This window comes from Myxine glutinosa, unplaced genomic scaffold (genome assembly GCF_964187855.1).
Source record: "Myxine glutinosa unplaced genomic scaffold, kmMyxGlut1.1 SCAFFOLD_3025, whole genome shotgun sequence".
Classification (NCBI taxonomy): Eukaryota; Metazoa; Chordata; class Myxini; order Myxiniformes; family Myxinidae; genus Myxine; species Myxine glutinosa.
This window is the reverse complement of record NW_027619118.1, coordinates 20696-32338: the sequence shown is the minus strand read 5'-3', so window position 1 is coordinate 32338 and position 11643 is coordinate 20696. Positions and strand designations below refer to the sequence as shown.

General features: G+C 46.3%; 1 long non-coding RNA gene across 1 annotated transcript; it reads left to right on the top strand.

Annotated features, from left to right (window-relative positions):
* The first annotated feature begins 285 nt into the window (after positions 1 to 285).
* On the top strand, positions 286 to 10321 carry LOC144889352 (uncharacterized). Its single transcript, XR_013621704.1, has 3 exons — positions 286 to 388; positions 2955 to 3093; positions 10216 to 10321. It is a non-coding gene; the product is annotated as an uncharacterized LOC144889352 (long non-coding RNA).
* The last annotated feature ends 1322 nt before the right edge of the window (positions 10322 to 11643 follow it).

The window sequence follows — 11643 nt, the reverse complement described above, 5'->3', positions numbered from 1 at the left end:
CGCTCTGAGCGAATCAGCGAGCTGCTCGCACTGGCTGAGATTAGCGGGTACTTCGCTGAAATGCGTCGAGGTAAATATGAATTAATAATATGGATCTCGTCAAATATGGTCTCGGCCATGTTCGTCCCAGGCTCAATAGCCATGTCTATGCCAAATATCACGCACGTGAGCCTCTCCGTTTCGGAGTCTATCGGTAACATTACACACACACACACACACACACACACACACACACACACACAAACTGTGTTTTATATATATAGATTATTGAGGGTGAACCAAAGAGGAGGCTGTTGCAGTAGTCCAGACGGGAGGTGATGAAGGTGTGGATGAGGGTTTCTGCAGCCGTGGAGGAGAGGGATGGATGGAGATGGGTGATGTTTTTCAGGTGAAAGAAGGCTGTCTTTGTGATCTGTTTAGTGTATCTGTCGAAGGAGAGGGTTTGGTCAAAGATGATGCCAAGATTCCGGATGTGAGGGGAGGTGGATACTGGGAAACCGTCGATGTTGAGGGCAAAGTTATGGGTGGATTTGGTGAGCGTTTTTGGGCCAATGATGATTATTTCAGATTTATCATAGTTAAGTTTGAGGAAGTTGATTTGAAGCCATAATTTTATTTCAGTGATGCAGTTTGTCAGGATAGAGTGGGTGGCGGTGGAGATGGACTTGGTGGAGATGAAAAGCTGGATGTCATCGGCGAAGCAGTGGAATTGGAGACCATGACGGCGGATTAAGTGACCAAGGGGGGACAGGTACAGGATGAAGAGGAGGGGGCCAAGAACTGAACCTTGGGGGACACCTTGGGGGAGGGGAGCAGTGGGGGATTTGCAGTTATTGATGGAGATGAACTGGCGTCTGTCGGAGAGGTATGATTTGATCCAAGAGAGGGCAGTGCCGGTAATGTTAAAGGTGGTTTCAAGTCGGGTGAGGAGGATGGTGTGATTGATGGTGTCAAAGGCGGCGCTGAGGTCGAGGAGGATGAGAATGTTGAGGTTGCCGGCGTCAGAGGAGAGGAGAAGGTCGTTGGTGATTTTGAGGAGAGCAGTTTCAGTACTGTGGTTGGAGCGGAATCCAGATTGGAATGTTTCATACAGGTTATTGGCAGAGAGGTGATGCTTAAGTTGAGTGGCTACAGCACATTCCAAAACTTTTGACAGAAAGGGTAGGTTTGAGATGGATCTGAAGTTGTTTAGGGTGTAAGGGTTGAGTCCAGGTTTTTTCAGAATGGGGGTAACAGCAGCAATTTTGAGGGATGGTGAGACGATGTCTGTAGACAGGGAGGAGTTTATTGTTGCAGTGATAAGTGGAGAGAGAGCAGGAAGGGAGGCCTTGACAAAGCTGGAGGGGATGGGGTCAAGAGTGCAGGTGGCAGTTTTCATTCCTATGAGGAGTTCAGAGAGGTCAGTAGGGGAGACTGGGGAGAACTGAGACAAGGGTTGGCAGGATACGGGGGGGGGCGGGGGGGGGGGGCAGGTGGTTTGAGGGGGAGCAGGTGCGGTGGTGGTTAAGCTGTTGTAGATGTTGTCAATTTTGCTTTGGAAGAATGAAAGGAAGGAGCTGCAGTTGTCTACTGTGAATGACTGGGTGGTGGTGTCCAGGGGGCTGAGGAGTTTGTTTATTGTAGAGAAGAGTGCTTTTGGGTTTCCAGAGCCAGAGTGGATAATTTGAGAGTAGTAGGCGGCGCGGGCGCGGGAGAGGGCATCTTTGTAGTGTTGTAGGTGGTCCTTGTAGGCTTGGGAGTGAATTGTGAGACCTGTTTTATTGCGGAGTCTTTCAAGTTGGCGAGCACGAGTTTTCATCAGGCGGAGTTCAGGGGTAAACCAGGGAGCAGAATGGGTGAAAGAAACTGTTTTGGTTTTCACGGGCGCAAGCTGGTCAAGGCAGGAGTATAGAGTGTGGTTGTAGTAGTCAGTGAGGTCAGAAGGGGTGTGGAGGTCAACGAAGGGAGAAGTGGACATTTTTTCAGAGAGGGTGGATGAGAATGAGGTAGGTGAAAGAGCGTTTAGCTTACGGAAATTGATAGTGCGATAATGCCTTGGTGCTGGGGTGGGGATGTTGATGGTCATAGTGATGGCTAAGTGGTCAGAGAGGGTGAGGTCGGAGCCAGAGAGATGGTGCAAAATTAATCCAGTAGAGCAGACAAGGTCCAGAATGTGCCCATGGTTATGGGTAGGAAAGTAGGAAAGAAGATTGGGTAGGAAAGAAATTCAAATGTTGAGTGAGGTTAAAGCAGGTGAGTAAATCAGTGAAGTCAGTGGTTATTGTGGAGTCAGTGGAGTCCATGTGGATATTGAAATCACCGAGGAGGAGGGTTGAGGGGGAGAGGGAACAGAGCTGGGTGAGAAAGTAGGAGAAGTCAGACAGGAATGATGGGTGTGGTTTGGGAGGGCGGTAGACAACAGCCATGACTGACTGTGTGTGACCAGAGAGTTTAAAAGCCAGGTGTTCAAATGATGGAGCAGATGAGATGGAGATGAGGCTGGTCTTGATGTCCTGTCGGTGAATTACGGCAATTCCACCACCTCGGCCCTCCGAGCGTGGTTTATTGATGTAATCCATTGGGTGTAGTGAGGTTGAGTGAGAAGTAGTCCAGAGGTTGTTGCCAGGTTTCAGTGAGACAGAGAAAGTCCAGTTTATTTTCCAGAATGTAGTCGTTCAGGATGAGGCTTTTGTTGTTGAGGGACCGGGTATTGAACAGGGTGAGCTTGATGTTGTTTTGTATGGTGGGGATGAACTCAGGTGATTTAGCCAGGGTTTGCAGACAGGAGGTGCGATCGTGTGCGTTGCTGTGACCAGGTGCGCTGGCCATCACAAAACCTTAACACACTGACTCGCATCACAGATTTGTTTTGCTGAGACAGCTGGATAAATGTATAAACTGGTCGTTTTTTACTTGCTTATATTGAGGTTTTTTTGCATAAAAACTTACATTATGGAAAATGTTCTCATGCACAGACATCCTACAGAGTTACTCTTGCAACAACTCCCGCCTTAAAGCTGATGACATTCGCTTGAAGAAGGACCTGGATTTCTCCCAGAAAAAGCTGGAAATAATGACTGAGATGTATAAAGACAAAGAAGTCATACTGCAGAGGTGGGCCACAGGAAGGTGCACACACAAATCACAATAGCCTTGGTCGTTTCTATTTCTTTTATTCTTAAATCAAAATATAACATCTTCATTGCCATGTTTAAAAATCCCAAAGGTCATATCAAGAGTACCCGACTCGAGTCAAAAGTACCATTACCACACTGCTTTGGCTTTGAAACGACCTCAACACGTTAGTGAAATAGTCTGGAAAAAGCCATTGTTCCAATGGAACATGGTGTAATTTGTGTGGACCTTCTGAAAATTTGCAAGTATTCGAGCACTCCGGCCACAGCCCATAGAGTGAAAGTATTCTGTTTTGAAAGAGTGAAAGTAAAAAAGCATTCTGTGACACCACTTCAAATTCGATCACAAGTTGGCCTGATGAAACAACTCCACAGCATACATTCTGGCACTTACCGTTGTGTTTAGATTGTTGGCGTTGGGGTTACAATCGGGTGTTGAAGGAAATGTTTCGATTTTTTCAGCACTTTCTATGGTAAAGGAAGTATTCAATAATTGCCGCAATGAGATAAATGAGTATTATGCGTTTAATAAATCCCTCATTGATTTTATACCTATTGATCAGTAGATCTGTGTCTTCACATAGATGTGAAAAATGTTAATTCAAAAATAACGTACCAGCGATTGTTTCGTTAAAAGTTCTTCTTCTTTGGTATGCAGCACATGGCTGCTGGTAGCATCATTTCCTGGGAGCACAGCTGTTCTGCTGATGCAGTGCCCCTTGCATGTCACAGCAGGAATTTGTAATTTGTTCATGGTGCCAGTGATAGCTCGCCTACTTTTTGCAAAAGGCACCGTGGGATCTTTAACGTCCACCAACTAATGCCGGCAGACGGGATGTTCAGGTTTACGTCCATCTGAGAGACGGCACACACATTGATGCCTCACATTGCCTGCAATACACCAGGATGGCAGTTTATAGCTGGGCTAAGATTGTAACCCAGGCAAGACAGCTCAAAGGCAAGTGGGCATACCTCTAAGCAATCCTACCCGACCACATTAACAGGTGAAATCCGTTGTTAGAGTGATGGCTAAAAATAAAACTATCTCTTTTAAGATCATAGGCCTGGTTGCATAAAACTCCCTTAACCCTGAGGAAAGATTTCCCATAAGGTACGTTGTAATTCCTTAGCTAAGGATTTTCTTAAGTGCTGTTGCATAAACAACCGTTAAGGATAAGGTTTTCCTTAAAGTTAAGGAAATCCTCAGTAGCTGTTGCTATGCCAGGCAACCAATCAGACGAGAGGTAGCAAGAGGCGTGCGAAAGCAAGAACACGTAATAAACATTTAATTTCAAATGACGCTTGCTTTGTGTTTTTTTTTTTTTTTTTGTATACAGAATCGAGACTCGTGAAAGAGCTAACATTTATCACAAAAAAAAAATCAAACAGACAAACAAAATATATAAAAAGAGGGAGCGGTAGACAAGATGGGGAGAGAAGGGGAAGCACACAAATACAACATTTGAGAGCAGGGGCATCGGGAGATGTGTGGGAGGGAGAGGGCTTGGGGGGAGGAGGCGTGGGAAGGGGGAGGGCGTGGGAGAAGTATAAAACACAAGGACTTCCAGGAAAGAAGTTGGTATTTAAAAAAAGTGGATTTGGGGTGAAATTAGTGGGGGTAGAAATGATCAAGGTTTTGGATGGGGGAAGATAAGAGATGGTGGTGAACAGCTGTTTTAAAGACTTGGAGGGAGGAGTGGGATTGAAGAGAGTGAGGGAGTTTGTTCCAGAGGTGGGAGAAAAGAGGAATGAAGGAGTGAAGGTGAGCAGAGAGTCTTGATTTTGGCAGTTTAACCATAAGAGGGTTGCAGGCAGATCTTGTGCGACCTGTAGGAATATGTGGGGGACAGAGCCGAGAGAGGGCTGGGGGGGGGGCAAGGCCAGAGAGGAGTCGGTAGAAGACGGAAAGACCACCAACCTGCCTGCGGTGAGTAAGTGAAAGGCCCTCGGAGATAGCTTCATCGTTTCTTCATCTTCATCGTTTCTTCATCATCTTCCCCATGTTGCATGGGAAACACATGCTTGTGGATGAAGGAGGAATAAAATGATTCTTGTGTAAAATTCATTCCATTCTCACTCACCATTTTATTACTTCTGCCACCAAACGTGGGCGGAGTTTATGAACCAATTGCATAAAACATCCTGAAGGTAAAATTTGAGGATTTCCTTAACTTTTCCCTTAATGACATCCTTAAGTTGAAGGGTGGTTGCATATATGAATAATCCTTAAGTTTTTCCTTAAATCCCTCCTTAAGGTTAAGGGAGCATACTCCTTAAGGTCCTTATCCACGAACCTTTGAGTTTCCAAATGGCGCTCTTCATGGAAATTGGTCATGAAGAGGACGATTATCGCAGCGCGACGCCAGAGACTGATATAACGATAATTCCATAATTGAGTTATGATTGTACATTGTGAAGCACACTCTGAGCGGCGGCACAGTGACTTGGATAACATGTTCACTCTTTCATGACATCCTGAATATTTTGCTTGTATGCTTGTAGTTTCACACTCGCATTTGACTTTTTTTTATTTTTATTTTTTACTTTTTAAAATATCTTTCATATTTTATTTCACACTTCCACCATTCTCGGAAATTTTCCAAACATTTACTGCACACATTAACACATTTACAACAAAATGCACAAGGAGACCTGAATCGAATGAATTTTATACAAGAATAATTTTATTCCTCGTTCATCCGCAAGCACGAGTTCCCCATGCAACATATAACAAGCGTCATTTAAAATCACATGTTCCACATGCAACATACATACAGCAAGCGTCATTTAAAATTACGTGTTCCACATGCAACATATAACAAGCGTCACCCCATCATGCATCTCTGCAATCAAATCGGATGGACTCCTGCGTCGACCCAGGTACATTCACCGTGGCTCCGGTCATAAGTTTGTTTATTTACAATCAGGTCACTCCATCCCCATCCTCTGGTCGGCTCAGCGCACTCCCACTCATCGTCCCAACACACCTGGTCACAACAACGCACAAAATCGCACCTCCTGTCTGCGAACCCTGGCCAAATCACCTGGATTCATACCCGCCGTACAAAACAACATCAAGCTCACCCTGTTCAATACCCGGTCCCTCAACAACAAATGCCTCATCCTGAACGACTACATCCTGGAAAATAAACTGGACTTTCTCTGTCTCACTGAGACCTGGCAACAACCTCTGGACTACTACACGCTCAACCTCACCACACCCAATGGATATTCTTACATCAATAAACCACGCTCGGAGGGCCGAGGTGGTGGAATTGCCGTTATTCACCGACAAGAAATCAAGACCAACCTCATCTCCATCTCCTCTGCTCCATCATTCGAACACCTGGCTTTTAAACTCTCTGGTCACACACAGTCAGTCATGGCTGTTGTCTACCGCCCTCCCAAACCACACCCATCATTCCTGTCTGACTTCTCCTACTTTCTGACCCAGCTATGTTCCCTCTCCCCCTCAATCCTCCTCCTTGGTGATTTCAATATCCACATGGACTCCACTGACTCCACGCTAACCACTGACTTCACTGATTTACTCACCTGCTTTAACCTCACTCAACATGTCAACTTTCCTACCCATAACCGTGGTCACATTTTGGACCTTGTCTGCTCTACTGGACTAATTTTGCACCATCTCTCTGGCTCCGACCTCACTCTCTCTGACCACCTAGCCATCACTCTGACCATCAACATCCCCACCCCAGCACCAAGGCATTATCGCACTATCAACTTCCGTAAGCTAAACGCTCTTTCACCTACCTCATTCTCATCGACCCTCTCTGAAAAAATGTCCACTTCTCCCTTCGTTGACCTCCACACCCCTTCTGACCTCACTGACTACTACAACCACACTCTCTCCTCCTGCCTTGACCAACTTGCACCTATAAAAACCAAAACAGTTTCTTTCACCCATTCTGCTCCCTGGTTTACCCCTGAACTCCGCCTGATGAAAACTCGTGCTCGCCAACTTGAAAGACTCCGCAATAAAACAGGTCTCACAGTTCACTCCCAGGCCTACAAGGACCACATACAACACTATAAAGATGCCCTCTCCCACGCCCGCTCCGCCTACTACTCTCAAATTATCCACTCTGGCTCCGGAAACCCAAAAGCACTCTTCTCTACAATAAACAAACTCCTCAGCCCCCTGAACACCACCACCCAGTCATTCACAATAGACAACTGCATCTCCTTCCTTTCATTCTTCCAACGCAAAATTGAAAACATCTACAACAGCTTGACCACCGCCGCACCCGCTCCCCCTCAAACCACCTGCCCCCCCTTATCCTGCCATCCCCTGTCTCAATTCTCCCCAGTCTCCCCTACTGACCTCTCTGAACTCCTCATCGGAATGAAAACTGCCACCTGCACTCTTGACCCCATCCCCTCCAGCTTTGTCAAGGCCTCCCTTCCTGCTCTCTCTCCACTTATCATTGCAACAATAAACTCCTCCCTGTCTACAGGCATCGTCCCACCATCCCTCAAAATTGCTGCTGTTACCCCCATTCTGAAAAAACCTGGACTAAACCCTGACACCCTAAATAACTTCAGACCCATCTCCAACCTACCCTTTCTGTCAAAGGTTTTGGAACGCGCTGTAGCCACTCAACTCAAACATCACCTCTCTGCCAATAACCTGTATGAAACATTCCAATCCGGATTCCGCTCCAACCACAGTACTGAAACTGCTCTCCTCAAAATCACCAACGACCTTCTCCTCTCCTCTGACGCTGGCAACCTCAACATTCTCATCCTCCTCGACCTCAGCGCCGCCTTTGACACCATCGATCACACCATCCTCCTCACCCGACTTGAAACCACCTTTAACATTACCGGCACTGCTCTCTCTTGGATTAAATCATACCTCTCTGACAGACGTCAGTTCATCTCCATCAATAACTGCAAATCCCCCACTGCTCCCCTCCCCCAAGGTGTCCCCCAAGGTTCAGTTCTTGGCCCCCTCCTCTTCATCCTTTACCTGTCCCCCCTCGGTCACTTAATCTGCCGTCATGGTCTCCAATTCCACTGCTTCGCCGATGACATCCAGCTTTTCATCTCCACCAAGTCCATCTCCACCGCCACCCACTCTATCCTGACAAACCGCATCACTGAAATAAAATCCTGGCTTCAAATCAACTTCCTCAAACTTAACTGTTATAAATCTGAAATAATCATCATTGGCCCAAAAACGCTCACCAAGACCACCCATAACTTTGCCCTCAACATCGACGGTTTCCCAGTATCCACCTCCCCTCACATCCGGAATCTTGGCATCATCTTTGACCAAACCCTCACCTTCAACAAATACACTAAACAGATCACAAAGACAGCCTGCTTTCACCTGAAAAACATCGCCCGTCTCCGTCCATCCCTCTCCTCCGTGGCTGTAGAAACCCTCATCCACGCCTTCATCACTTCCCGTCTGGACTACTGCAATAGCCTCCTTTATGGTTCACCCTCAACAATCACCAATAAACTCCAATACATTCAGAACTCCGCTGCCCGTCTACTCACCCATTCCCGGACCCGTGACCACATCACCCCCGTCCTTTACAAGCTTCACTGGCTCCCCATCTCCCAGAGAATCCAGTACAAAATCCTCCTCTTGACCTACAAAGCCCTCCATAACCTGGCCCCATCCTACCTGGCTGACCTCCTCTCCAGACACACTCCCACCCGCAACCTCCGCTCTGCTGGTACCAACCTCCTGACCCCCCCCCCCATCCGGACCAAATTTAGATCCTGGGGGGACAGGGTCTTCTCCATCGCTGCTCCCACCCTCTGGAACTCGCTACCTCACACCATCAGAGACTCCTCCTCATTCACCACATTCAAAACATCACTCAAGACCCACCTGTTCAACACTGCATTCAATATTTAACCCACAGCATCTAACCCCTGACTATCTCCTCTCCTTCTCCCTCCTTTGTGCTTTGAATATTTCCCTATTGATTCTTCTTTTTTTGCAATTGTTTTTATGTTTTGCTATGCATTATGTTTTGCACTCTGTCAAAGCGTCTTTGGGCTTCCTGAAAAGCGCTATATAAAATAAATGCATTATTATTATTATTATTATTTAAAATCACGTGTGCCCCATGCAACATATAACATAACAAGCGACATTTAAAATCACGTGTTCCCCATGTAACATATATCAAGCATGTATGTAGCAATATAACAAGCGTCATTTAAAATCACGTGTTCCACATGCAACATACAACAAGCATGTATGTAGCAATATAACAAGCGTCATTTAAAATCACGTGTTCCCCGTGCAACATATAACAAGCGTGTATGTAGCAATATAACAAACGTCATTTAAAATCATGTGTTCATTACGTGTTCTTACTTTTGGACGAGCATCCTATCTCTAATCTGATTGGTTGCCTGACTTAGCAATGGCTCCCAAGGATTTCCTTAACCATAAGGAAATCCTTAGCTGAGGATTTGCTAAGTGATGTTTCTGCAATAGCACTTAAGGAAATCTTTAGCGAAGGCAAACCTTTCGGTAAATCTTTCCTTAACCCAAAAATCACGTTGAGCCACTTTCATGCTCAATACATACATGTATGCAAATGAGTTTAAACTGACGTCAACCCCAAATAATGAATCATGACCTTTCTTACAATGTACAATACCCAGGTGACTTTTGAAAACTTACTTCTAATTGGTGAAGAAGAGCCGCTGAGAGGAGGAGGAGGAGGAGGAGGGGGGGGGGGGTAGAGTGTGGGGCTTCCTTAACTTTAAGGAAGGATTTAGGGAAAAACTTCAGGATATTCGTATATGCAATCATCCTCAACTTAAGGATGTCATTAAGGAGTAAGTTAAGGAAATCCTCAAATTTCCCTAATGATGCTTTATGCAACCAGGGCCATGGTGATTAAGAAAATCTCTGCTGTGTCCTGGTATAGATATTATGGAATCATTGCTTTATTTGAAAAATGGCAAATAACATCATGTTTTCACTTTGATTCGTAGTTCAAGCTATTTGGTTATCAAACGGCAAAATGAATGAAACAAAAAGCTCTATGACTTTGTACGACTTGTTGTCTTTGTTTTGTCATTCTTTCTTTTGGACTTTGCATAGGAAGCTTGTTGAGGAGGAGCAGATGCGCCAACGAAATGAGGTGAAGCTATCTCAAGCTGATGAGGAGCTTCTGCAGAAAAGGGAAGAAACAAACATCTTCAGGCAAGTTGAAGAAGGTCGAGGTCTTTGTTTTGCTGTTCAGTAGCCGAGGTAAATTTTAACACCACCTTTTGCGAAAATAATGTGTTTTTACCTCTGTCACATCTATCAGTTTTTTCCATTGCAGGAATATTTTTCACATCTTATGCCCGGCCTTTCACAAAGTAAACCATGCCTCTGTCGCTCATTTACCCGAGCCAGTTTTGTGCGCCAGCAGTACCACGAGGCACGTGATAATGTGGCGTCGTACAGGGGTTGGGCTTGAATGATATATGTATATGCATACGTATACATATACATATATCTATATACATATATCTATATATATTGTTACGGAACCCAACGTCGGCCTATGGTTCCCCTTTGAGGGGGGATTAGTCCCCTCGATTATTGCTGACCGACGTGGTCCCTGAAGCTGCACCAAGGCCTCCGGAAAGGCCGGTGCACAGCCCCGTTCGTACCGCGGATAAGATGTTACTTGATTGCCGAGCGGTGTTTAGCAACCGCAGCACGAACTGTTACCAAGACTAGACCCGATCCTGAAACGTTGGCCAAATCGTGCCACAGATATTCAATGAGGGAAAAGACAAAGACGACACGGATGTGAAGAAGAGGAAGACGAAGGCAAAAAGGTTTGAACTACGACTATTATTTATTACTATTTACAGGACCAAAAGAAACCAAGGAAGAAGGAAAGATAATAAAATAATGACAGAAGGAATCAAGGAGACACAGTGAAATGCTAGCTTATCTACACAGGCTTAACTTATACCCCAAGACAGAACAAACAAAGACGGACTCACACGAATGGGGAATTTGCAGGCAGGAATGATTGGAAGGAGGAATGGGAAGGTTCAACTGGGGCAGATGGTTCGGGCTTGATCCCGCACGGGACGTCGGGCTGGACCTCGACGGCCACCGATGCCACCGCAATCTGGCTCCCGCTGGGTAACGGGTCGAAGCTGCCTGGTGGAGTCAACGCTGCTGGTGGAGCCAAAACTGCTTGTGGAGCCAACTTCTGGTGGAGCCAACTTCTTAACGGGCGCAACTCTCCGTGGGGATCCCTTCCTCTGCCTTTACCAAGCTCGTCTGGACTCTTCTCTCAAACGCAACCACCTTGGACTCCTCTCTCAAACGCAACCACCTTGGACTCCTCTCTCAAACGCAACCACCTTCGACTCCTTGCGCAACTCCTAGGCTTCCACGCGCGCTTATATCGCCCTCGGGCGATCAAGCCGCCGGCCTCCAGGACACGCCCATCGGTGAGGTCGCCTCGGCCCTGATTGGTGGGCACGGGCTCTCTGGCTCCACCCTTGATGACGATCGGCG